The sequence below is a fragment of the Callithrix jacchus genome, chromosome 21 (genome assembly GCF_049354715.1).
Source record: "Callithrix jacchus isolate 240 chromosome 21, calJac240_pri, whole genome shotgun sequence".
NCBI classification, from domain to species: Eukaryota; Metazoa; Chordata; class Mammalia; order Primates; family Cebidae; genus Callithrix; species Callithrix jacchus.
In genome coordinates, this window is record NC_133522.1 from 34,929,452 (window position 1) to 34,953,027 (window position 23,576).

Sequence of the window (23,576 nt, forward strand, 5' to 3'; positions counted from 1 at the left end):
CCACATCGAACTCTAAGGTAATCACCACACAAAGGAAATTGCTTTTGGATCCTGTTTAGTTTCCTGAGATTTCGTGATCATACAAACATGAATCTGATCCAGGAAACTGCACTGGCTAGATGCCTTCATAAAACACTAACAGGATTTCAGAAGAAATTTGTTTCTTCGAAAAGAGAAAGATATGATGTCCACGAAACCTTTGTGAGAAGACAAAAACACTTAAGTGATTCAAAACTACCCTTATGGTTTGGAGGTAAAAAGGCCTGCTGCAGTGGCTCACGTCTGTAATCCCAGCATTTTGGGAGGCCAAGGTGGGCAGATCACCTGAGGTCAGGAATTCGAGACCAACCTGGTCAACATGGCAAGACCCTGTCTCTACTAAAAAATACAATAATTAGCTGGCATGGTGCGTGCCTGTAATCCCAGCTACTCAGGGAGGCTGAGGCAGGAGAATTGCTTGAACCCGGAAGGCAGAGGTTTCAGTTAGCCGAGATTGCGCCACAGCACTCCAGCCTGGGCGACAGAGCAAGATTCCGTCTCAAAAAAAAAGGCATATGTATCCCAAATGTCGAAGCCATCATGCTTCTTCTGTTCATACTCCTAAACCATATAGAAGTTCGCAGGGAGGTGAGGATGCCACAGCAACAGAGAAACGTTTCTCTTTCCTCTCAGCTCGCACACACCATGGCGGCCCCCAGTCCTGCAGCCTACTCAGCCTGGCTACAGGAAGCGCGAAGACAAGGCTCAATTTGTGCTGGCCAAGCGGGCTGGGTGCTGCAACACCAGCGGGACCCATCAGTGAGAGCCGGGGCTACAGGGCATGCTCATCACCTGCAACTTGAACGAGCACAGGTGCGTGGAGGCCTGCAGTCTGCTCGACGCATACGGCGACATATATAGACCAGAAAAGTTTACAGACAAGGATCGTCCCTCTGGACGTGAGGGAGAAGATGATGTGGAGGCTGCCTTAAAGAAAGAAGTTGGTGACACTAAGGCATCTACAGAGATGAGGCAAAGAAGATGCCAGTCAATGGAAAGTGGAGCAAATAACATCTTCATCAAGACACTTGGGATAGAAGCTGAGAAATTGGTACATCATATTCTCCAGGATATGTACAAAACCAAGAAGAAGACTCAAGTTATTCTATGAATGTTACCCATCTCAGGCACATGCAAAGCTTTTTTAGAAGATATGAGAAAATATGGAGAAATGTGTTTGGAACCCTGGTTTAAAGCTCCAAACAAAGGGCATTTCAGATTATGTACAAATCTCTAAATAATAGTCACACAAATAAAGAAGAAGTTATCAGAAAATTGGCAGGAATCGTGTGCACCTTATTCAGAACATAAAGTGAGTTGCACTAATCCACAGTACATAGTGGTAGTAGAAATAATCAAAGCTGTCTGTTGTCTGAGCATTGTGAAAGATTATATGTTGTTTAGAAAATACAATTTCCGTGAGGTGGTGAAGAGTCCAAAGGATCCATCACAGCTTAACTGAAACCAGAGATATGGGAAAGAAGCTAACCTGGAATCTACTGATAAATCAGATCAAAACAACACAGCAGAAGTTAAAAAATAACCAGCAGGTACCAGAGAATACTGAGGAGCTGGGGCGGACAAAACCAATGTCTACTCTGCAGGTGGTGAATGAGGGAGGAGCCAAACCTGAACTTGCAAGTCAAGCCACAGAAGGATCCAAGTCAAATGAAAATGACCTCTCCTAGGAGATCATTTGGTGTTGGAGGTGGGTTTCTCAATGGGGGTCCTAAGAGATGTTGCTGGAGAAATTGTGACTACAAAGTTTTTTATTTGTGTGCTGCATGACGCTGTTCTCACAGTAGTGAACAATGATTGTGCAGCCCTGTTAACCATTTTCTTAGGGATCTTTCAGCCCTTTTGGTATTATGTATAGGCAGACCCATGTGCTACTATTGCAGAGGGAAGGATGGGAGGAGGGGGACATCGGCTTCTCCCAGGCTCCTCTTATGCAGTGTCAGCTGACTTATGGCGTGAACTGACTGTGAAGTAGAAAATCAGAGTGAAGTTTTCATTCTAAGGAAGGAGTTTTTACATGCCACAACTCAGCTGTCCCTCAGCCACTTTGTTGTAAACATTGCAAAAATGTGGATCATGGGGGTTAGAAGTGAATTCTTTGGTGAAGTTTTTGTACTTTTCTGATTTTCTTGTTTGGTTATGTCTGTTTTTATATTTTATTAACATTTGTGTGTAACAAAACTGAAAGTCCAGTGCTGCAATTTTGGAAGGCAAGATGTGAGAAAGAAGAGAACCATTTTAGGTATAGAGCTACAGACATTTCTGAAAAGGTTGGTGATGAAGAATTTCAGTCTTCAGAGCATAGCTCAGTACACTAGTGCAACAAGGGACACAAAGAAATTCTGTCTCTATAATGAAAGCTACTTCTCAAGCGTTTTATATGGACTCGGTCCAGGTTGTCCTATCCCATTGTGCACTGTCAGTGGCATGCAACTTACAAAACTAGCAATCATAACTATAAATCACAGCCACTCTACAAGAAAGGAAATTCACTATTTTCAAATGGCTTTTGGACTATAAAAACAGTAAGGCTTTTGTTCAAAAATCATGTTTAGTCAAAAGGTTTAGGAAGCAAATTATTTAGCAGCAGAAATTAGCAAAGGAAAATATGCATAGTTGGTGAGAATCTAATAATAACATTCAAATGCTGGGGCAAGATGCAGTGCAAAATTTAAAAGACTTTATTTATTGAAAAGACTTGATTTATTGATGATATCTCATATGATCCTAAAAAGGTTTTGTGTCATTAACTGAAAAGCAGCAGCTTTTCTATCCAGAATGATGAATCAACAAATCTCACTAATATTTGTCATGCTGTCACTAATAAGACTTGCAAATGATGAATTTACAAAATGAAGGCCAATGTATAATGTTGTAACAACGTATCTGATAACCAGAGGTCTGCTATCTACACTCCAGGTGCTCCATCAGTGGTTGTCTCCATAAGTCATTTTCCATCATTATAAAAATAGGAAAGAGGAAAAGATCCAAGACGGCCCTTTCAGGAGCAGCTCAGGATTGCAGCTCCCAGTTAAAGTGCAGAGGGTGAGTGGACGCCGCCTTTCCAGATGGATCTTTAAGGCCCACAGACCAGGAGATTCCTAGGCAGAGGAGCCCTACAGGTCGCCAGCAGGGCTGTTTTGGCCAGCACGGCTGTTTTAGCCTGCACCGCTGTTTTGCCAACTCCACAGTGCGGCGGCTCTCTCTGGTTGCCCTTTAAGCTGGCCAGGAGATCCCCGGGCAGCACCATTATTTCAGCCAGCGCAGTGGGTCGCCACACGGGAAATCACACAGATCCCGGCGCCTTTTCAGCAGATGACTGGAACTCCTAGGAGAGAGTCAACAGTTCAACTTAAAAAAAAAAAAAAAGGTTCTGAGGCAGGGAGCCAGGTGACCAGGCTCGGTGGGTCCCACCCCCACAAAAACAAACAAAAAAAACAGCAATTGGAAATGCTTGGGGTAGAGAGTTTCAAGGCAAGCAAAGCTGAACCCAGGATGGTGCAGCTTGGTAGGGGAGGGGTGTCAGCCATTACCGAGGCACTCCACTCCTATGGAGGTAGTCCGCCATTGCTGAGGCAGCTTGCCATTGCCGAGGCAACCCGCCATAACAGAGAGAGTCTGCCATTACAGAGGCGGGCCACCATTGCCAAGGCAGTTCTAACCACACCCATGGAGTTTACAGGACTACAGGGAAGCTCAACAGCAGCAGGGCAGAGCTCAGCAAAGCCTCTGCAGCCAGACAGAGACTAGGCTGCCTCCTTGCTGAGCAGGGCAGCCCTGAAAAAAAAAAAAAAAAGGCAGCAGCATGACGGACACTCATAAATAAAGCCCTAACTCCCCGGGACAGAGCACCTGGGGAAAAAAAGGTGGTTTATGAGTTCTTCTGCAGCAGACTTAAATGTACCCGCCTGGCAGCTCTGAAAGAACAATGGAGCTCACAGCTCAACCCTTGAGCTCCTATAAAGAACAGACTATCTCCTCAAGCAGCTCCCTGACCCCCGTATATCCAAAGAGTCACCTCACAAAAGACTGATCAGACTGATATTTGGTGGGCATCATTCTGGGACAAAGACAGCAGAAGAAGAAACTGGTAGCAACCCTTACTGCTCTGCAGCTGCTGCAGGTGATCCACAGGCAAGCAGGGCCTGGAGTGGACCTCAGCAGTCCTACAGCAGAGGGGCCAGACTCTTAGAAGGAAAACTAAGAAACAGTAATAACTTCACCATCAACAACCTGGACGTTCACTCAGAGACCCAATCTGAAAATCAGCAACTACACAGACGACAGGTGGATAAATCTACAAAGATGGGATGAACCAGCACAAAAAGGAGGAAAACATCTGAAACCATAACACCTCTCCTCCTACTTGGGATCACACCTCCTCACCAGCAAGGGAACAAAGCTGGATGGAGAATGAGTGTGATGAAATGACAGAATCAGAATTCAGAAGGTGGGTAGTGAGAAACTTCTGTGAGCTAAAGGAATATGTTCTAACTCAATGCAAAGAAACTAAGAACCATGAAAAAAGATTTGAGGAAATGATAACAAGAATGGACAACTTAGAGAGGAAAATGAGTGAATTAATAGAGCTGAAAAACACAACATGAGAACTTCGCGAAGCATGCACAAGTTTCAACAGCCAAATTGACCAAGCAGAATAAAGGATATCAGAGGTCAAAGATCAACTCAATGAAATAAAATGAGAAGGCAAGATTAGAGAAAAAAGCACAAGAAGAAATGAACAAAGTCTTAAAGAAATGTGGGATTATGTGAAGAGACCTAATCTACGTTTGATAGGTGTACCTGAATGTGATGAAGAGAATGAATCCAAGCTGGAAAATACTCTTCAAGATATTATCCAGGAAAACTTCCCAACCTAGCAAGGCAGGACAATATTCAAGTCCAGGAAATACAGAGAACACCACAAAGATATTCCACAAGAAGAGCAACCCCAAGGCACATAATCGTCAGATTCAACAGGGTTGAAATGAAGGAGAAAATGCTAAGGGCAGCCAGAGAGAAAGGTCGGGTTACCCACAAAGGGAAGCCCATCAGACTCACAGCAGATCTCTCAGCAGAAACCCTACATGCCAGAAGAGAGTAGGGGACAATATTCAACATCCTTAAGGAAAAGAACTTTCAACCCAGAATTTCATATCCAGCCAAACTGAGCTTCATAAGTGAGGAAAAATAAAATCCTTTGTGAACAAGCAAGTACTCAGAGATTTTGTCACCACCAGGCCTGCTTTACAAGAGCTCCTGAAAGAGGCACTACACATAGAAAGGAACAACCAGTATCAGCCACTCCAAAAACATACCAAATGTTAAAGAGCATCAACAAAATGAAGAATCTGCATCAACTAACGGGCAAAACAGCCAGCTAGCATCAAAATGGCAGGATCAAATTCACACATAACAATATTAACCCTAAATGTAAATGGACTAAATGAACCAATCAAAAGACAGAGACTGGCAAATTGGATAAAAAGCCAAAACCCATCGGTGTGCTGTATCCAGGAAACCCATCTCACATGCAAAGATACACAAAGGCTCAAAATAAAGGGACGGAGGAAGATTTACCAAGCAAATGGAGAGAAAAAAAAAAAAAAAAAAAGCAGGAGTTGCAATTCTCATCTCTGATAAAAAATATTTCAAAGCAACAAAGATCAAAAGAGACAAAGAAGGCCATTACATAATGGTAAAAGAATCGATACAACAAGAAGAGCTAACCATCCTAAACATATATGGACCCAATACAGGAGCATCCAATACATAACGCAAGTTCTTAATGACTTACAAACAGACTTAGACTCCCACACAATAATAGTGGGAGACTTTAACACTCCACTATGAATATTAGACAGATCAACCAGACAGAAAATTAACAAGGATATCCAGGACCTGAACTCAGACCTGGAACAAGCAGATCTGATAGACATTTGCAGAACTCTCCACCGCAAATCCACAGAATATACACTATTCTCAGCACCACATCACACCTACTCTAAAATTGACCACATAATTGGAAGTAAATCACGCAAATGCAAAAGAACGGAAATTATAACAAACAGTCTCTCAGACTAAAGTGCAATCAAGTTAGAACTCTGAATTCAGAAACTAACTCAGAACCACACAGCTTCATGGAAACTGAATAACTGGCTCTTGAATGTTGACTGGATAAACAATGAAATGAAGGCAGAAATAAAGAAGTTCTTCCAAACCAATGAAAATGAAGACGCAACATACAAGAATCTCTGGGACACATTTAAAGTAGTCTCTAGAGGAAAATATATAGCAATAAGTGCCCACATGAGAAGAGTGGAGAGATCCAAAATTGACACCCTATCATCAAAATTGAAAGAGCTAGAGGAGCAAGATCAAAAAAACTCAAAACCCAGCAGAAGACAAGAAATAACTAAGATCAGAGCAGAACTGAAGGAGATAGAGACACAAAAAACCCTTCAAAATTTCAATAAATCCAGGAGCTGGTTTTTCGAAAATATCAATAAAATAGACCACTAGCCAGATTAATTTAAAAAAAAAGAGAGAATAACCAAACAGATGCAATAAAAAACGATAAAGGGGAAATCACCACAGATTCCACAGAAATTCAAACCATCATCAGAGTATATTACAAACAACTCTATGCACATAAACTGGTAAACCTGGAAGAAATGGATAAATTCCTGGACACTTGCTTCCCCCCAAGCCTAAACCAGGAAGAAGTCGAAATCATGAATAGACCAATAACAAGATCTGAAGTTGAGGCAGCAATTAAGAGCCTACCACACTAAAAAGCCTGAGTCCAGATGGGTTCACAGCCGAATTCTACCAGACACACAAAGAGGAACTGTTACCATACCTCCTGAAACTATTCCAAATAATCCAAAAAGAAGGAATCCTTCCCAAGTCATTTTATGAGAACAACGTCATTCTGATACCAAAACCTGGCACAGACTCAACAAGAAAAGAAAATTTCAGGCCAATATCCATGATGAACATAGATGCAAAAATCTTCAATAAAATACTGGCAAGCCAATTGCAACAGCAAATCAAAAAGCTTATCCACCATGATCAAGTGGGATTCATCCCGGGGATTCAAGGCTGGTTCAACAGAGGCAAGTCTATAAACGTCATTCACCACATAAACAGAACCAAAAACAAAAACCACATGATTATCCCAATTGATGCAGAGAAGGCCTTTGACAAAATTCAACAGCCCTTTATGCTAAAAACCCTCAATAAACTCAGTATTGATGGAACATATCTCAAAATAATAAAAGCTATTTATGACAAACTGACAGCCAATATCAGACTGAATGGGCAAAAACTGGAGGCATTCCCTTTGAAATCTGGCACTAGACAAGGATGCCCTCTCTCACCACTCCTATTTAATATAGTACTGGGATTTCTAGCCAGAGCAATCAGGCAAGAAAAAGAAATAAAGGGTATTCAAATAGGAAAGGAGGAAGCCAAATTGTCTCTTTTGCAGACGACATGATAGTATATCTAGAAGACATCATCGTCTCAGCCCAAAATCTCCTGAAACTGATAAGCAACTTCAACAAAGTCTCAGGATATAAAATCAATGTGCAAAAATCACAAGCATTCCTATACATCAATGACAGACTTAAAGAAAGCCAAATCAAGAACGAACTGCCATTCACAATTGCTACAAAGAGAATAAAATACCTAGAAATACAACTACCAAGGAATGTAAATGACCTCTTCAAGGAGAACTACAAACCACTGCTCAATGAAATAAGAGAGGACACAAACAGATGGAGAAACATTCCATGTTTATGGTTAGAAAGAATCAATGTTGTGAAAATGGCCATACTGCCCTAAGTAATTTACAGATTCAATGCTATCCCCATAAAGCTACCAATGACCTTCTTCACAGAACTGGAAAAAACTACCTTAAACTTCATATGGAACCAAAAGAGAGCCCACATAGCTAAGTCAATTCTAAGTAAAAAGAACACAGTGGGAGGCATCACACTATTGGAATTAAAACTATACTACAAGGCTACAGTAATCAAAACAGCATGGTACTGGTACCAAAACAGAGATATAGACCAATGGAACAGAACAGAGGCATCAGAGGCAACACAACATTTCTACAACCATACAATCTTTGATAAACCTGACAAAAACAAGCAATGGGGAAAGGATTCCCTGTTTAATAAATGGTGTTGGGAAGACTGGCTAGCTATGTGCAGAAAGCAGAAACTGGACCCCTTCCTGACACCTTACACTAAAATTAACTCCAGATGGATTAAAAACTTAAACATAAGACCTAACACCATAAAAACCCGAGAAGAAAATCTAGGCAAAACCATTCAGGACATAGGAGTAGGCAAGGACTTCATGACCAAAACACCAAAAGCATTGGCAACAAAAGCCAAAATAGACAAATGGGACCTAATCAAACTCCACAGCTTCTGCACAGCAAAAGAAATAGTCATTAGAGTGAATCTGCAACCAACAGAATGGAAAAAAAAATTTTGCAGTTTACCCATCTGGGCTGATACCCAGAATTTACAAAGAACTAAAACAGATTTACAAGAAAAAAACAAATAAGCCCATTCAAAAGTGGGCAAAGGATATGAACAGACACTTTACAAAAGAAGACATCCATGAGGCCAACAAACATATGAAAAAATGCTCATCATCACTGGTCATTAGAGAAATGTAAATCAAAACTATATTAGAATGGCAATCATTAAAAAATCTGGAGACAACAGATGCTGGAGAGGATGTGGTGAAATAGGACTTTTACACTGCTGGTGGGAGTGTAAATTAGTTCAACCATTGTGGAAGACAATGTGGCGATTCCTCAAGGACCTAGAAATAAAAATTCCATTTGACCCAGCAATCCCATTACAATCGGTATATATCCGAAGGATTATAAATCGTTCTAGTATAAGGACACATGCACACGAATGTTCATTGCAGCACTGTTTACAATAGCAAAGACCTGGAATCAACCCAAATGCTCATCGATGATAGACTGGACAGGGAAAATGTGGCACATATACACCATGGAATATTATGCAGCAATCAAAAACGATAAGTTTGTGTCCTTTGTAGAGACATGGATGAACCTGGAGAACATCATTCTCAGCAAACTGACACAAACAGAAAATGAAATACCACACGTTCTCACTCATAGGTTGGTGTTGAACAATGAGAACACATGGACACAGGGAGGGGAGCACTACACATTGGGGTCTGTTGGGGGGAATAGGGGAGGGACAGCATGGGGTGGGGAGTTGGGGAGAGATAGCATGGGGAGAAATGCTAGATATAGGTGAAGGGGAGGAAAACAGCAAATCACACTGCCACGTGTGTACCTATGCAACTATCTTGCATGTTCTTCACATGTACCCCAAAACCTACAATGCAATAAAAAAAAAGGAAAGAAATCCTGGTGTTGATGTTACAGCACACTGCTTTCTTCACAGAGATGCTGATATCAAAAACTTGAAGATACAGTGACATCCTGAACACTCCTACAAAACGGGTTACCTGTATCAAAGACCCATTTATGCAAAAAATGTTTTAAAAAATGCCCCAAACAAAAGCCTGGGCGAACAGCACATAAGCCTCCTGCACCATGCAGACATCCAGTGGCTCATCAGAGGAAGAGTTCTCTACAGGATATTTGAGTTGAAAGGTGAATTGCCAGAATACCCATAAGAAAACAGCAAACTTTTACTGAGTGCTTTGGAAATGAAAAATCGCTACAGAAACGAGCCTATTTAGCAGATGTTTTTCATCACATGAACAAATGAACAAGTCTCTGAAAGGTTCTGGAGAAAATATGTTGTCTTAAAGTGAAAAGAGTCTTAGATCTAAAAGGAAACTGACTTGCCACCTTGCCAGAGAAGTTCTTGAAATTTTTCTGTGACACTTGGACTTGAAAATGAAGGGTACAACTCTCAAATCTTGCTATAACCCAACTGGAGGAACCACAAAGCCCAATTAAATAGTATCTTCTCTCCTTTTTCCAGCACTAGTGTATGACTGTATGAGGAACCCTTTCTCTAAATCTACTCAGCTTGAAACTTTATCTCTGAAGGAAGAGAATGAACTCAGCCCTAGACTGACAGTCCTAGATTTCTGTGAAATAATATTCTTCAACTTAGTGTTCATACTCACATACCATAAGGGTTCCCTGCAGGGGTTTCCTAAAATTGAAAGTTATTTCAGGCATATTTTGGGGTAAAACAATTGAAAAAGGCAGACACCCACAAAGTCTGCAAAGTAAATTGTCCAGATTAAAAATATTAAGGAGCTGTAAAGTTAGCTTGTGGAAATGGGCTTATCCTTAAGTTTTAAAAAGTTAGGAAGTAGTAAAAATGTTAGGCTTCCTGCACAAGTGGCTACGTTTATTTTATACCCAGTGAATATGGAACTATATTTTTATCCTCCTAGCTAGTGCTTCTGTTTGGTAAACCAGACGAGAATGATTTGAGAGAGACAAAGAGAATAGGCAGTACCTTCTTTCTATAGCCTTACATATTTAGAATGTTAATTCTTCTTCTTTTTTTTTTTTTTTTTTTGAGACAGAGTTTTGCTCTTTTGTTACCCAGGCTGGAGTGCAATGGTGCGATCTCGGCTCACTGCAACCTCCGCCTCCTGGGTTCAGGCAATTCTCCTGCCTCAGCCTCCTGAGTAACTGGGATTACAGGTACGCGCCACCATGCCCAGCTAATTTATTGTATTTTTAGTAGAGATGGGGTTTCACCATGTTGAGCAGGATGGTCTCGATCTCTTGACCTCGTTATCCACCCCCCTCGGCCTCCCAAAATGCTGGGATTACAGGCTTGAGCCACCGCGCCCGGCCTAGAATGTTAATTCTTAATGACATTGAAGTTACCTGGAAAGGATTGATAAGAGGATTATTAATATCATTTAGGGGAATAGGGAGGATAGGATTTTGGTGCCTTCTTCAGCAGACTTGCTCCAAGACAAGGATTCTTTTATTTTTATAGTGCAAGACAAAAGGTTTGGGAAAAAATTGGCCATCTGCCTAAGGAACATACAACCCTGTGGAACTAAGCTCTTTTTCCTTTCTGAAAGCTGCTACTCTATAGAAAAATTTTGATTTCATAGTTTGTTTTTCATTGCCTTTTATATTTATCTGTATTTGGTAAAGCTTGGTTGTCATACAGTCTGTTCTTTCCCAGTTACAAAATCCTGTGCTCAGTGGTAACCTTAACTCATTGGAAGACTTGTTTTCACTGACATTTGAGCATGTTACTTTATACATGACAGGATTCCAGGGTAGCAAGTGAGTGCTTTTTATTCTCCTTTATTTTTTTTTTTTTTTCTTTTTAAAAAATTATGTCAGTTTAAAAAAAAAGGAAACTGCAATCTTGGGGTTTAGAAAACTTGTTTCACTCTATAGAGGCAGGAATGCTGAACTGCGTATTTTAAAACATGTCTCTCTAAGGTCAAACACGGGTTCAAATGTTATTTTCACTTGTGTTTTGCTTTTGGTACAGCCCAATATTGAGCTTGTTTTTCCATGGCTCCTGATATTTCCAGAAAAATCCAAATAAATGTGTTCCCCCCTACCGCCCCAAAAAAGAAGTTTGCCAGTGGTCGAGGAAGCTCTAACCTAATCATTCCTTTGGTAGCATATTCTATTCCTAACCAGATACACTTGTTAATGAAACCACAAGTTTTAGGTTTTTCCTAATGGCTTCAACTGGGTGATTTTTATCCAAGCAAGCTGCCTTCTGTTTTTTAATTCTATGTCTTCCCTGTAAGTATTCTTATACTATAGGGAAAAAATATGTTTTTCATTTTGCCAAAAAAAAAAATAAATACCTAAATTGAGGTTTTTATAGTAACAATGTCTTCATAGTTACAGACTACCTTTCCTTCCTTTTTTTAAAAAAAAAAAAAGGCAACAAAACGTGTGCAAAGATCACTTTCCCCTACCACGGAAAACCCTGCGTCTCCCCATCCAAAAACGCCACCTTTGAGCTGCCAACAGGATTTCTCACAATCCCTTAGGCTTTCCTCCAGATAAGTTTTGCAAAGTCTGACTTAACTCACCACAGTTTAACTTAATATTTGTAGAGGTCAGACTCTAGCAGAATATGTCTACAAAAAAGGGAGGTACTAGTGGTTAAAATGCTTAAAATATATATAAATAAATCCATTAACTCTCTCAACTGCAGCAGTCTAATCATTAATCAATAATCTATCAATTGACGTAACCTAGGTTATATTAATTTCATCATTACATAGAATTCATCTGTTTAGAACAACGTTGTCCAATAGAAATAAAATATGACCCACATATGTAATTTAAGTTTTCTGTAACAGCATTCATAAAGTTTAAAAAGTTAAAATTAAATTAAAAATTTTTTAAGTTAAAATTAAAATTAAATTAAATTAATTTTTATTTTATTTAACCCAATATAGCCAAACTAGGATCATTTCAACATGTGATCAATATTTTAAAATTATCGCCAGGCTCAGTGGCTCACACCTGTACTCCTAGTACTTTGGGAGGTGGAGGCAGGTGAATCACTTGAGGTCAGAAGTTTAAGACCAGCCTGGGAAACATAGTGAAATGCTGTCTCTACTAAAAATATAAAAATTAGCCAGGCATGGATGTGTGTGCCTGTAGTCGCAGTTACTTGGGAGGCTGAGGCAGGAGAATTGCTTGAATCCAGGAGGAGGAGGTTGCAGTGAACAGACATGGTACCACTACACACCAGCCTAGGTAGCGGAGAGAGACTCTGTCTCAAAAAAAAAAAAAAAATTAAATCATGAAGGTATTTTGCACTCTTCTCTGCAAAATCCATAGTGTATCTTACACTTGCTGCACATCTCATTATATTCTATTTCCGGGGCACAGTAGCTCCAAGTTGGGTGGAGAGTGCGGGTCTAGAGGGAGCAGGGTTAAAGGATTAGATGAACGCTCTGTGAACACTACCAGTTCTACCAGCCTTCGATGTGCCAACAGATGTCAGAAGGTTAAATTCGTCTCTTACATCCACTTATGTTTGTCTCTTTAGAGATTTGACAACTATGTGTAAAGTTTAAATTGCTTTTAAATTGGTATTAGTTAAGAAAATAAATTCGTTAAGAAAAAAATCCATTGATTTGCTGTATTCGTCTCCTACTGCTACTATAACAAATTATCACAAATTCATTGGCTTAAAACAACACATATTGACAATCTTACAGTTCAGGTGATCAGAAGTCTAAAATGGGTTGGCACAGCGGCGTTCCTCTGGAGGCTCTGGGGGGAATCCATTTCCATGCCTTTTCCAGCTCCTAGAGGTGGCCTGCATTCCCTGGCTCAGGGCCCCTTCATCCATCTTCAAAACAAAACCAGCAGCATATCATCTTCAACTCTCTTTCTCTCTCCATCTCTCTCTCCCCCATCTCTCTCTCTCTCTCCCCCCCCGCCCCCCCAACATCATACTCCTATCCTATTTCTGACTCTCTTCCTCCTTCATAGGAGGAGGCTTCTGATAACATTGAACCCACCTGCTTAAGCCAGGACACCCTCCCCATTTCAAGATCCTTATCTTAATCATGTGTGCAAACTCTTTTGCCTAAGGTATCATATTCACAGGTTCTGGGGATTAGGATGTGAATATCTTTGGAGGGCCACAACAGACAGAACTGTCTACCACAATGAAATAGGCTCATATGCTCAGCTCAGATGTACAGGGGAGATTTTGTAACATCTATAGTTATAGCTATGGCAAAGACCAGCTATGCCCCAGATCAGTGGTCCCCAGCCTTTTTAGCACCAAGGACCAGTTTTGTAGTTTTGTGAGAGACAATTTGTCCATGCTCAGGAGGTGGAGGGGATAGTTTCAGGACAAAACCGTTCCACTTCAAGTCATCAGGGATTAATCAGAATCTCATAAGGAGCACACCACCTACATCCCTCGCATGCACAATTCACCACAGGGTTCGTGCTCTTATGAGAATCTAACGCAGCCGTAGATCTGACAGGAGGCAGAGCTCAGGCAGTAATACCCATTCACCTGCCACTCACCTCCTGCTGTCCAGCCCAGTTATTAACAGGCCACAGAGTAATACCGGTCCATGGTCCAGGGGTTCTGGACCCCTATCCTGGGTGACTCTTTGTTTCAAGGAATATTTCATAAAAATTAACATGTAGAATAATAAATATTAGACACATGCTTGGCATTTGTGTTTAGTAAATGAATGTCACAGTTTCTTCAATTAAAATATATATGCTTAGGGAAAGTCAAGATAGTAGGCATATGAGTTGAATCTGGAAAGAAAGACTCTTTAGCTGTGTGTTACCTATTTTTTAAGCTGCTGTTCCAAATTTGCCAGGAAAAATCTTCACCTTCACACTCAAGTAATTAGCATGGAGTGTAATTTCTCACAAGGATTTGATAAAGTCTTTTAGAAGAATTTACTCTTTGCTAAATATATGTGATGAGGTAAAAAGCATCTTAAATCAATAAATATTCAGTAAGAGTATTATAAGGCACAGTGCCCAGTTCAACATGTACCATAACTTAAACTATAAATTTAACTTTCTTAAGAATGACGAGTACTTTTTAAATTTCTCTTACTTAGCAAATCAGTGCAAGCAAACAGGTAATTTTACTTACAAACTGTTCATTGATTCCACTCGAATACTGCCCTTTAATGCTTTCTCTTCCATTTAACCTTATTGGGAGGTTCTATTTACACACTGAAAGAGAAAATTGAGGCCACAATTCCAATTTGAAAACGTGTCCCCAAACTGCCTGGGCCAGCATCTGAGTTTGCACCACCCCTGTGTGCTCAGGTTCCAAGTCTCTTGTCCTAGGAGAATGGACAGATGCACCTTGACTTGTGATGAGGTTATGTCACAATAAACTAGTTATAAATTGAAAATATATTAAGTTTAAAATGCACTTAACACACCGAATCTACAGAATATTGTAGTTTAGACTAACCTTCTTGAAATGTGCTCAAAATATTTACATTAGCCTACAGATGGGCAACATCACCTAACAGAAAGTGTATTTTATAATAAAGTGTTGAATATCTCATGTAATTTTTTGAATACTATACTGAAAGTAAAAAGATGACTAGGATGACTATATGCGTACTCAAATTACAGTTTCTACTGAATGCTTTTCACTTTTGCACCATCAGAAAGTCAAAAAAAGCATAAGTGGAACCATTGTTAAGTTGAGGACCATTTCTATTCCTCAGCTCATGCTGCCATAACGCAGTACCATAGACTGCGTGGCTTAAACAACAGACATTTATTTCCACAGTTATGGAGCCTGGAAGTCTGAGATTAAGACACCAGCATGGTTAGAGCTACGTCCCTCTTTCTGGCTTTCAGATGGCCGCCTTCTCACTAAGTCCTCACAGTGGCAGAAAGAGACACAGCAAGCTCTCCAATGTCCCTCAAGAGTACTAATCCCATGATGAGGGCATGGTGTCACGACCTCATCTAAACTTAGTTATCTCCCAAAGGTCCCATCTACAAATACAAATACCATGACATTGGGGGTTAAATCTTCAAAATATTAATTTTACAGGGTTGTAATTCAGTCCATAGCATGGAATATGCAGGACCTAGGCAAAAAGGGGCTCAGGGCAGTGGAACTAATCTGACAAACTGGATCAAACTCAGCCCTTTTCTCATCCTCCAGCTTTCCTGGTGGCTGTGGGGAGAAGAGTAAATATGATTACTGCTGAAAGCTCATTTCTCAGGTTCTCTAAATACATGTTCAATGCGCAACCCTCAAAGGGAATTTTCTACCCAAAACTGTAGCTTTGTAGCTTAACAATTATATTTCTGAAATGATGCCTAGGGAGACTGAGTTTTCTTAAGTAACACCTCTACAGAGCAACCAAAAGCCTAGCTAGCAAGATGACTTTCTTGCCTAATTTTACTTTTTAAAATATTTTTCCTTTTCTTGAAATAGTACTAAATAGGGTGTAGTTTCACAAGCCAGGGGGAAGAGTCACTTACCGATTCTTGAACTAAAATAGCACTGTGCCAAAAAGAGAAGTAGATGATGAGTATTTATCACAACTACTTTAATGAAACTCAATTCTAGAAAGACACTAAATTTCATTCATTGTTTGTCTAAAGAGAAAGTGCAATGTTCATTGCAGCACTGTTTACAACAGCAAAGACCTGGAACCAACCCAAATGCCCATCAATGGACAGGGAAAATGTGGCACATATACACCATGGAATACTATACAGCCATCAAAAACGACGAGTTTGTGTCCTTTGTAAGGACAGGGATGAACCTGGAAACCATCATTATCAGCAAACTGACACAAGAACAGAAAATCAAACACCTCATGTTCTCACTCATAGGTGGGTGTTGAACAATGAAAACACATGGACACAGGGAGGGAGCATCACACACTGGGGTCTGTTGGGGGGAAATAGGGGAGGGACAGCAGAGGGTGGGGAGTTTGGAAGAGATAGCATTGGGAGAAATGCCAGATATAGGTGATGGGGAGGAAGGCAGCAAACCACATTGCCATGTATGGACCTATTCAACAATCCTGCATGTTCTTCATATGTACCACAAAACCTAAAACACAATAAAATAAAAAATTAAAATTAAAATTAAAAAAAAGAGAAAGTGCAAGCATAGTAATTAACGGGCAAGACGGCCAAAAAGTAACTGTGCTAGTGCTTTGTTCCAGATAAACGCAGTGTAATTATTATTCTTGTGAATTTCAGTAAAGCATGATTTAATACTACAGCAAGGGTGCCATTAAAACGTGGGTATTAACTTTCCAATAATTTCTAGAAATTGAAATGGAATCTGTTTGGCAATAACATGACATTTTAACACCAATGAAAATATTTTATGTAGTTATGTAAGTGATAAAAATAAATGCTTTATAAAAATTTATCCAGAAGGACTTATAACTAGGAAAAACAATCATAATTAACAAGATGTTGTGAAGTGTGCAGCAGCCAAAGACAACTTTTAGACCAGCTGAAGGTGATGAGGTCATTTCTGGTCCTAAGTTCATAGGATCTGACCACCTGTAGAGATTTTTTTTTTAAAGCACTTAAAAGAATTAATTTTCCAAATATGGAGAAGCTGAGAGAGTCTCCCTCTTTTACGTGACTTTCTATTGTGCCAATGTAATGGAATCAAATGCACACTTCAGCTTGTTAAGCAGCTGTTCCTATGGAGCAGGAGTAAATGTGTAAACTCTACCAGTACCAGCTGGAAAAAAGAACGTGAATCTATTATTTCCTAATGTATTATGAAGCCTAGATTTTGTTTCCAGGATAGAATGTATCCAAAGCAAGCAAATTAAGAGAAGGATTGTGAAATTATCCAGTGGATTAGGAACCATCTTGACATTTCAACTGGCTGATACAAAACAAAGCTATACAGGCAGGTAACCATGCCTCTTGCTGCATTAGCTGTGCAGAGTCCACTACGATATTGAAGAGATTCTTTTTACTATTTTTAACTGAAATCATTATAGCACAAGACTCTTAACCACAGTAACAGCAAAGGAACAAGAGGCGATTTTATTAAGTATATGTCTTTTTTTCAATATGAACATTACTGATCTCTAAATTCATAATGTCTACTGAGGATTTCTAAGTCAAATAATAATAACTATGATAATAGTAATAATAGAAGATATTTCATCAAAACATGTATATATTTTGACTCTACTTTTACATAAAATTTTAATAAAATTATACTTCTAAGTATTACCAAATAAGGACAGAATGTTTTAGTGTATTGTAGCGTTTTTCAAAACAAAACTTATTGTTTAGAGAAGTTTTAGGTTCACATCAAAATTGAATACAAAGTACAGAGAGTTCCCATCTATACCCTGCAATCCCTGACAGACACACATAGCCTCCCCAACTATCAGTGCCATATATGAGAGTGGTACATTTGTTACAATCAACAAACCTACATTTATACATGTTTATCACCCAAAATCCATAGCTTACATTAGAGTTCATTCTTGATGTTGTATATTCTATGGCTTTGGAAAAACGTATAATGACATGTATCTAAAAAATATAGTATCATAAACAATCGTTTCACTCACTGTTCTAAAAAATCCTCTATGTTCTACCTAGTTATATCTCACTCCTCCTTAACCCCTGGCAAGGACTGTTCTTTTTACTGCCTCTATAGTTCTGCATTTTCCAGAATGTCATATAGTTCAAATAGTATAGTATATGGCCTTTTAAGATTGGCTTCTTTCGCTGGAGCAGCTGCTGCTGAGTGCTGATCCCATTGCTGTGCACCCCCAACGCCTGCCTGACTTGCATTCCTGGTTCCTTTTGGTTCCAAGTCCAAAACGTCAACTCTCAAGGATCAGCTGATTCATAATCTTCTAAAGGAAGAACAGACCCCCCCCACACACAGAATAAGATTACAGTTGTTGGGGTTGGTGCTGTTGGTATGGCCTGTGCCATCAGTATCTTAATGAAGGACTTGGCATGTGAACTTGCTCTTGTTGATGTCAAATTGAAGACAAATTGAAGGGAGAGATGATGGCTCTCCAACATGGCAGCCTTTTCCTTAGAACACCAAAGATTGTCTCTGGCAAAGACTATAATGTAACTGCAAACTCCAAGCTGGTTGTTATTACGGCTGGGGCACATCAGCAAGAGGGAGAAAGGCATCTTAATTTGGTCCAGTGTAACGTGAACATGTTTAAACTCATCATTCCTAATGTTGTAAAATACAGCCCGAACTGCAAGTTGCTTATTGTTTCAAATCCAGTGGATATCTTGACATACGTGGCTTGGAAGATAAGTGGCTTTCCCAAAAACCATGTTATTGGAAGTCATTGCGATCTGGATTCAGCCCGATTCCATTACCTGATGGGGGAAAGGCTGGGAGTTCACCCATTAAGCTGTCATGGGTGGGTCCTTGGGGAACATGGAGATTCCAGTGTGCCTGTAGGAATGGAGTGAATGTTGCTGGTGTTTCCCTGAAGACTCTGCACCCAGATTTAGGGACTGATACAGACAAGGAACAGTGGAAAGAGGTTCACAAGCAGGTGGTTGAGAGTGCTTACGAGGTGATCAAACTCAAAGGCTACACATCCTGCGCCATTGGACTCTCTGTGGCAGATTTAGCAGAGACTATAATGAAGAATGTTAGGCAGGTGCACCCAATTTCCACCATGATTAAGGGTCTCTGTGGAATAAAGGATGATGTCTTCCTTAGTGTTCTTTGCATCTTGGGACAGAATGGAATCTCAGACATTATGAAGGTGACTCTGACTCCTGAGGAAGAGGCTCGTTTGAAGAAGAGTGTGGATATACTTCAGGGGATCCAAAAAGAGCTGCAATTTGAAAGTCTTCTGATGTCACACCATTTCACTGTCTAGGCTGCAACAGGATTTTAGTTGGAGGTTGTGCATGTTGTCCTTTTTATCTGATCTGTGATGAAAGCAGTCATATTTTAAGATGGATTGGGAAAAACATCAATTCCAGAAGTTATAAATAGGAATGGTTTGTAAAGTCCTACAGCTATATTCTGATGCTGGATGGTGGTAACCTTGTGTAGTCCTAAACTGGTTAGTGTGAAATAGTGCTGCCACCTCTGAGGCACCACTGCCAATGCTGCACATGCTGCAGTTGCCCCTTGAGCCAGAGAGATGTTCATTTGTTATATAACTTCCTGGCTCCTTCACTGAACATGCCTAGTCCAACAATTTTGCCCAGTCAGTCACATCCTGGCATTCAGTGTATTGATCCAATATTGCATGTCTTGTTCCAAAGGATCTTATTTTGTAAACTATATATATCAGTAGTGTACATTACCACACAATGTAAAAAGAGCTACATATAAACAGTGCAACCAACTATCCAAGTGTTACACCAACAAAAACCCCCAATAAACCTTGAACAGTGAAAAAAAGAAGATTGGCTTCTTTCACTTAGCAACATGCATTTCAGTTTTCCCCGTGTCTTTTTGTGGATTGATAGCTTATTTCATTTCTTTTTAGTTTTAAATAATGTTCCATCTTTTGGCTGTACCACAGTTTATTTACTCATTCACCTAGAGAAGGACATCTTGATTGCTTCCAAATTTTGGCAATTATGAACAAAGCTGTTATAAATATCAATATGCAGGTTATTGTGTGGACACACATTTTCAACTCATTTGAGTAAATACCAAAGAACACTATTGTTGGAGTGTAGGGTAAAAGTATGATTGGTTTTGTAAGAAATTGCCCAGCTGTCTTCCAAAGTAGCTGTACCATTTTGCATTCCCATCAGCAATGAATGGGAATTCTTATTACACATTCTCATCAGCATTTGTTGTCAGTGTTTTAGATTTTGGCCATTATAATAAGCGTGTAACAATATCTCAGTGTGGCTTTAATTTGCAATTTTCTAATGCCACATTATTTGCATCATCTTTACACAGGCACATTTGCCATCCACATCTCTTCTTTGGTGAAGTGTCTATCCACGTCTTTTGCCTGTTTTTTAATGGGGTTGTTCCTTTTCTTATTGTTGAGTTCTAATACTTTACATATTTTGAATAGCTGTTCTTTATCAGATATGACTTTTGCAAATATTTTCTCCTACTCTTTCATAGTGGTTTTTTTTTTTTTTTTTTTTTGAGACGGAGTATCGCTGTTGTCACCCGGGCCGGAGTGCAATGGTGCGATCTCAGCTCACTGCAACCTCCGCCTCCTGGGTTCACGCAATTATCCTGCCTCAGCCTCCTGAGTAGCTGGGATTACAGGCACGTGCCACCATGCCCAGCTAATTTTTTGTATTTTTAGTAGAGACGGGGTTTCATCATGTTGACCAGGATGGTCTCGATCTCTTGACCTCGTGATCCACCCACCTCAGCCTCCCAAAGTGCTGGGATTATGTCATAGTGTTTTAAGTGTTGGTCAACCTTGAGGCTTTAGAGAAACAAAAAACAATTTGAACAAATTATGTGGTTGTAAAACTTTAGAACCATTCTTGAAGATGCCTTTAAAATGATCTATGGGCTGGGTGCAACGGCTCATGCCTATAATGCTAACACTTTTGGAGGCCAAGACAGGAAAATTGCTTGAGCACAGGAGTTTAAAACCAGCCTGAGCAACATAGAGAGACTCCATCTCTACAAAAAAAATTAAAAATTAACTGGGTGCAATGGCATGTGCTGGTAGTCCCAGCTACTTGGGTGACTGAGATGAAAGGATTGCTTGAGCTAAGGTGTGGAGGCTGGAGTGAGCTGTGATGGCACCACTGCACTCCACCCTAGGTGACAGAATGAGACCCGGTCTCAAAAGAAAAAATAAAAATAAATAAAAAATTTATCTATGTTAGATTATTATTTCACTAACTATACTGTGAAAGTTGTCAGAATCAAAATGGAGTCGCTAATGATAAAAAAAAATAAAACCACACATGTAAACCTGACATACCAAAACCAGACAAGGACACACACACACACACACACACACACACAAACTATAAGCCAATATCCTTGATGAACATAGATGCAAAAATCCTCAATGGAATATTAGCAAACTGAATGCAACAACACATTAAAAACATCATTCACCATGATCAAGTGGGATTCATCCCAGGGATACAAGGATGGTTCAGCACGTACAAATCAATAACAAACGTGATATATCATGTTAACAGAACCAAGAACAAAAGCCATGTAATCATTTCAATAGATGCTGAAAAAGCATTCAATAAAATTCAACATTCCTTTATGATAAAAATGCTCAACTTGTTGTGGGTAAAAATACACAGAAACTGGGTACATATGACAAACCCACAGCTAACATCATACTCAACAAGGAAAAGCTGAAAGCCCTTTCTTTCAGAACTAGAAAAAGCCCCCTCACTCGCCACCGACAACCTGCCTCACCTGTGCAAACCCTGCTGCCATCCCACAGAAATGCTTCAATTACCCACAGGCTTTTGACAGATGAGACCAGTGTCAAGGGTCCTGGGTCCTTATCTCACTCAGGTTTATGCCAAAGATGTAAAATTTGGTGCAGACGCCCGAGTCTTAATGCTAAAGGTATAGACCTTTTAGCCAATGCCATAGCTGTTACAATCAGGCCAAAGGGAAAAACAGCGGTTATTGAGCAGAACTGGGGAGGTCCCAAAGTAACAAAAGATGGAGTGATTGTTGCAAAGTCAATTGACTTAAAGAATAAATATAAAAATATTGGAGCTAAACTTGTTTAAGATGCTGCCAATAACACAAATGAAGAGGCTGGGGATGGGCATGCTTAATTGCCAAGGAAGTCTTCAAGATTACCAAAGGTGCTAATCCCGTGGAAATCAAGAGAAGTGTGATGTTAGCTGTGGATGCTGTAATTGCTGCACTTAAAAAACAGTCTAAACCTGTGACCACCCCTGAAGAAGCTGCTCAGGTTGCTACAATTTTTGCAAATGGAGACAAAGAAATTGACAACATCATTTCTGATGCAATGAAAAAGGTCAGAAGAAAGGCATGGTGGTGGGCACTACTTGGGAGGCTGAGACCACAGAATCACTGGAACCTGGGAGGTGGAGGCTGCAATGAGCTGAGATCATGCCACTGCACTGCAGCCTGGGAGACAAAGCAGGACTCGATCTCAAAAAAAAAAAAGATGAATTTGTGCCTTCTATCTGAAAAAGTAGGATCTGCCCTAGGCTGGGTTTTTTCAAGAATGCAGGGGAGAACATGAGGTCAGGCTCCCAGGGCCAGAGCCATGGCCAGGCAGGTATAAACTGGACATGGGCCAGACATGAGCCACCAGGGCATCTGCCAATACAAACAAGCTTCCTCTGCAAGGGACACCCTGGTCAAGTCAGACAGGCAGGCATTAGGCCATTTGCCTGGTAAAGGAAGTATCCTGAGAAAGGCACACTGTAAACACCACATCCAGCTCCCTCCACTTTTGGTTAGGGCAGGGTTGCTAGCCACTCTGTACCAGACCCCCAGTTTAGCTGGGGACTTTGAAAGCGCTATTCCCTGCTTCTCAACACTCATGAAGCCAGAGACCCAGCAGTGAGGAGCCTCAACATCACAGCCGTTTGGAAAAAACAACTTTGTTAGCAGAAATAGTGGAGGCAGAAGAAGTCAGCCTCTACTCCCGGAGTGTTCCGCTTCTGCCCTCCAAAACTCATATGGCTGTAAGTGATAGATGCGACCCTAAATCCCATCTAAAAGCCGAGCTTCAAGGGCATCTAAAACATGTAGCTTTGAGGGTTCCAGCCTCAGTCATTCAGGCAGGCGTGCGCAGAAGGAGAGTAGAAAAGATACCGAGTGAGGTGATGTAGGCTCCCACCCATCCTGAAGAGAGCGCAGAAAGGATATGACTCTCAGAGGGAAGCAAGAGTGATTCCAGGAGAACTCCAAGTGTCAAGGCCTGTGGACACAAGGATCTCCAGGTAGACTTGGAGCCACCACCAGGGTGACTGACTCTATCAACGTTAGAGCAGTAGGCTGCCCGAACTCCCCTCTTTGAATGGAGAACAAAGACAGAACTGAACAATTGGTTATGAATGTTGG

At 40.4% G+C, this 23,576-nt stretch overlaps 1 long non-coding RNA gene and 3 pseudogenes across 2 annotated transcripts in view; 3 read left to right on the top strand and 1 right to left on the bottom strand.

The window, feature by feature from the left end:
* LOC144580634 (uncharacterized) overlaps window positions 1–13,408 on the bottom strand; it is a 64,407-nt gene extending 50,999 nt beyond the window's left edge. Inside the window, exon 1 of the long non-coding RNA XR_013530553.1 lies at window positions 13,271–13,408. This is a non-coding gene — a long non-coding RNA (uncharacterized LOC144580634). The remainder of the gene's footprint in view (window positions 1–13,270) is intronic.
* LOC100399901 (THUMP domain-containing protein 1 pseudogene) lies at window positions 88–1,727 on the top strand (annotated as a pseudogene).
* Window positions 13,409–17,203: 3,795 nt separating the features above from the next.
* Window positions 17,204–21,362, top strand: LOC118149974 (L-lactate dehydrogenase A chain pseudogene; annotated as a pseudogene). Its single transcript, XR_013530594.1, has 2 exons — window positions 17,204–17,257; window positions 18,388–21,362. The product of XR_013530594.1 is annotated as an L-lactate dehydrogenase A chain pseudogene (transcript).
* Window positions 21,363–21,968: 606 nt separating this feature from the next.
* On the top strand, window positions 21,969–23,344 carry LOC100895554 (60 kDa heat shock protein, mitochondrial pseudogene; annotated as a pseudogene).
* The last annotated feature ends 232 nt before the right edge of the window (window positions 23,345–23,576 follow it).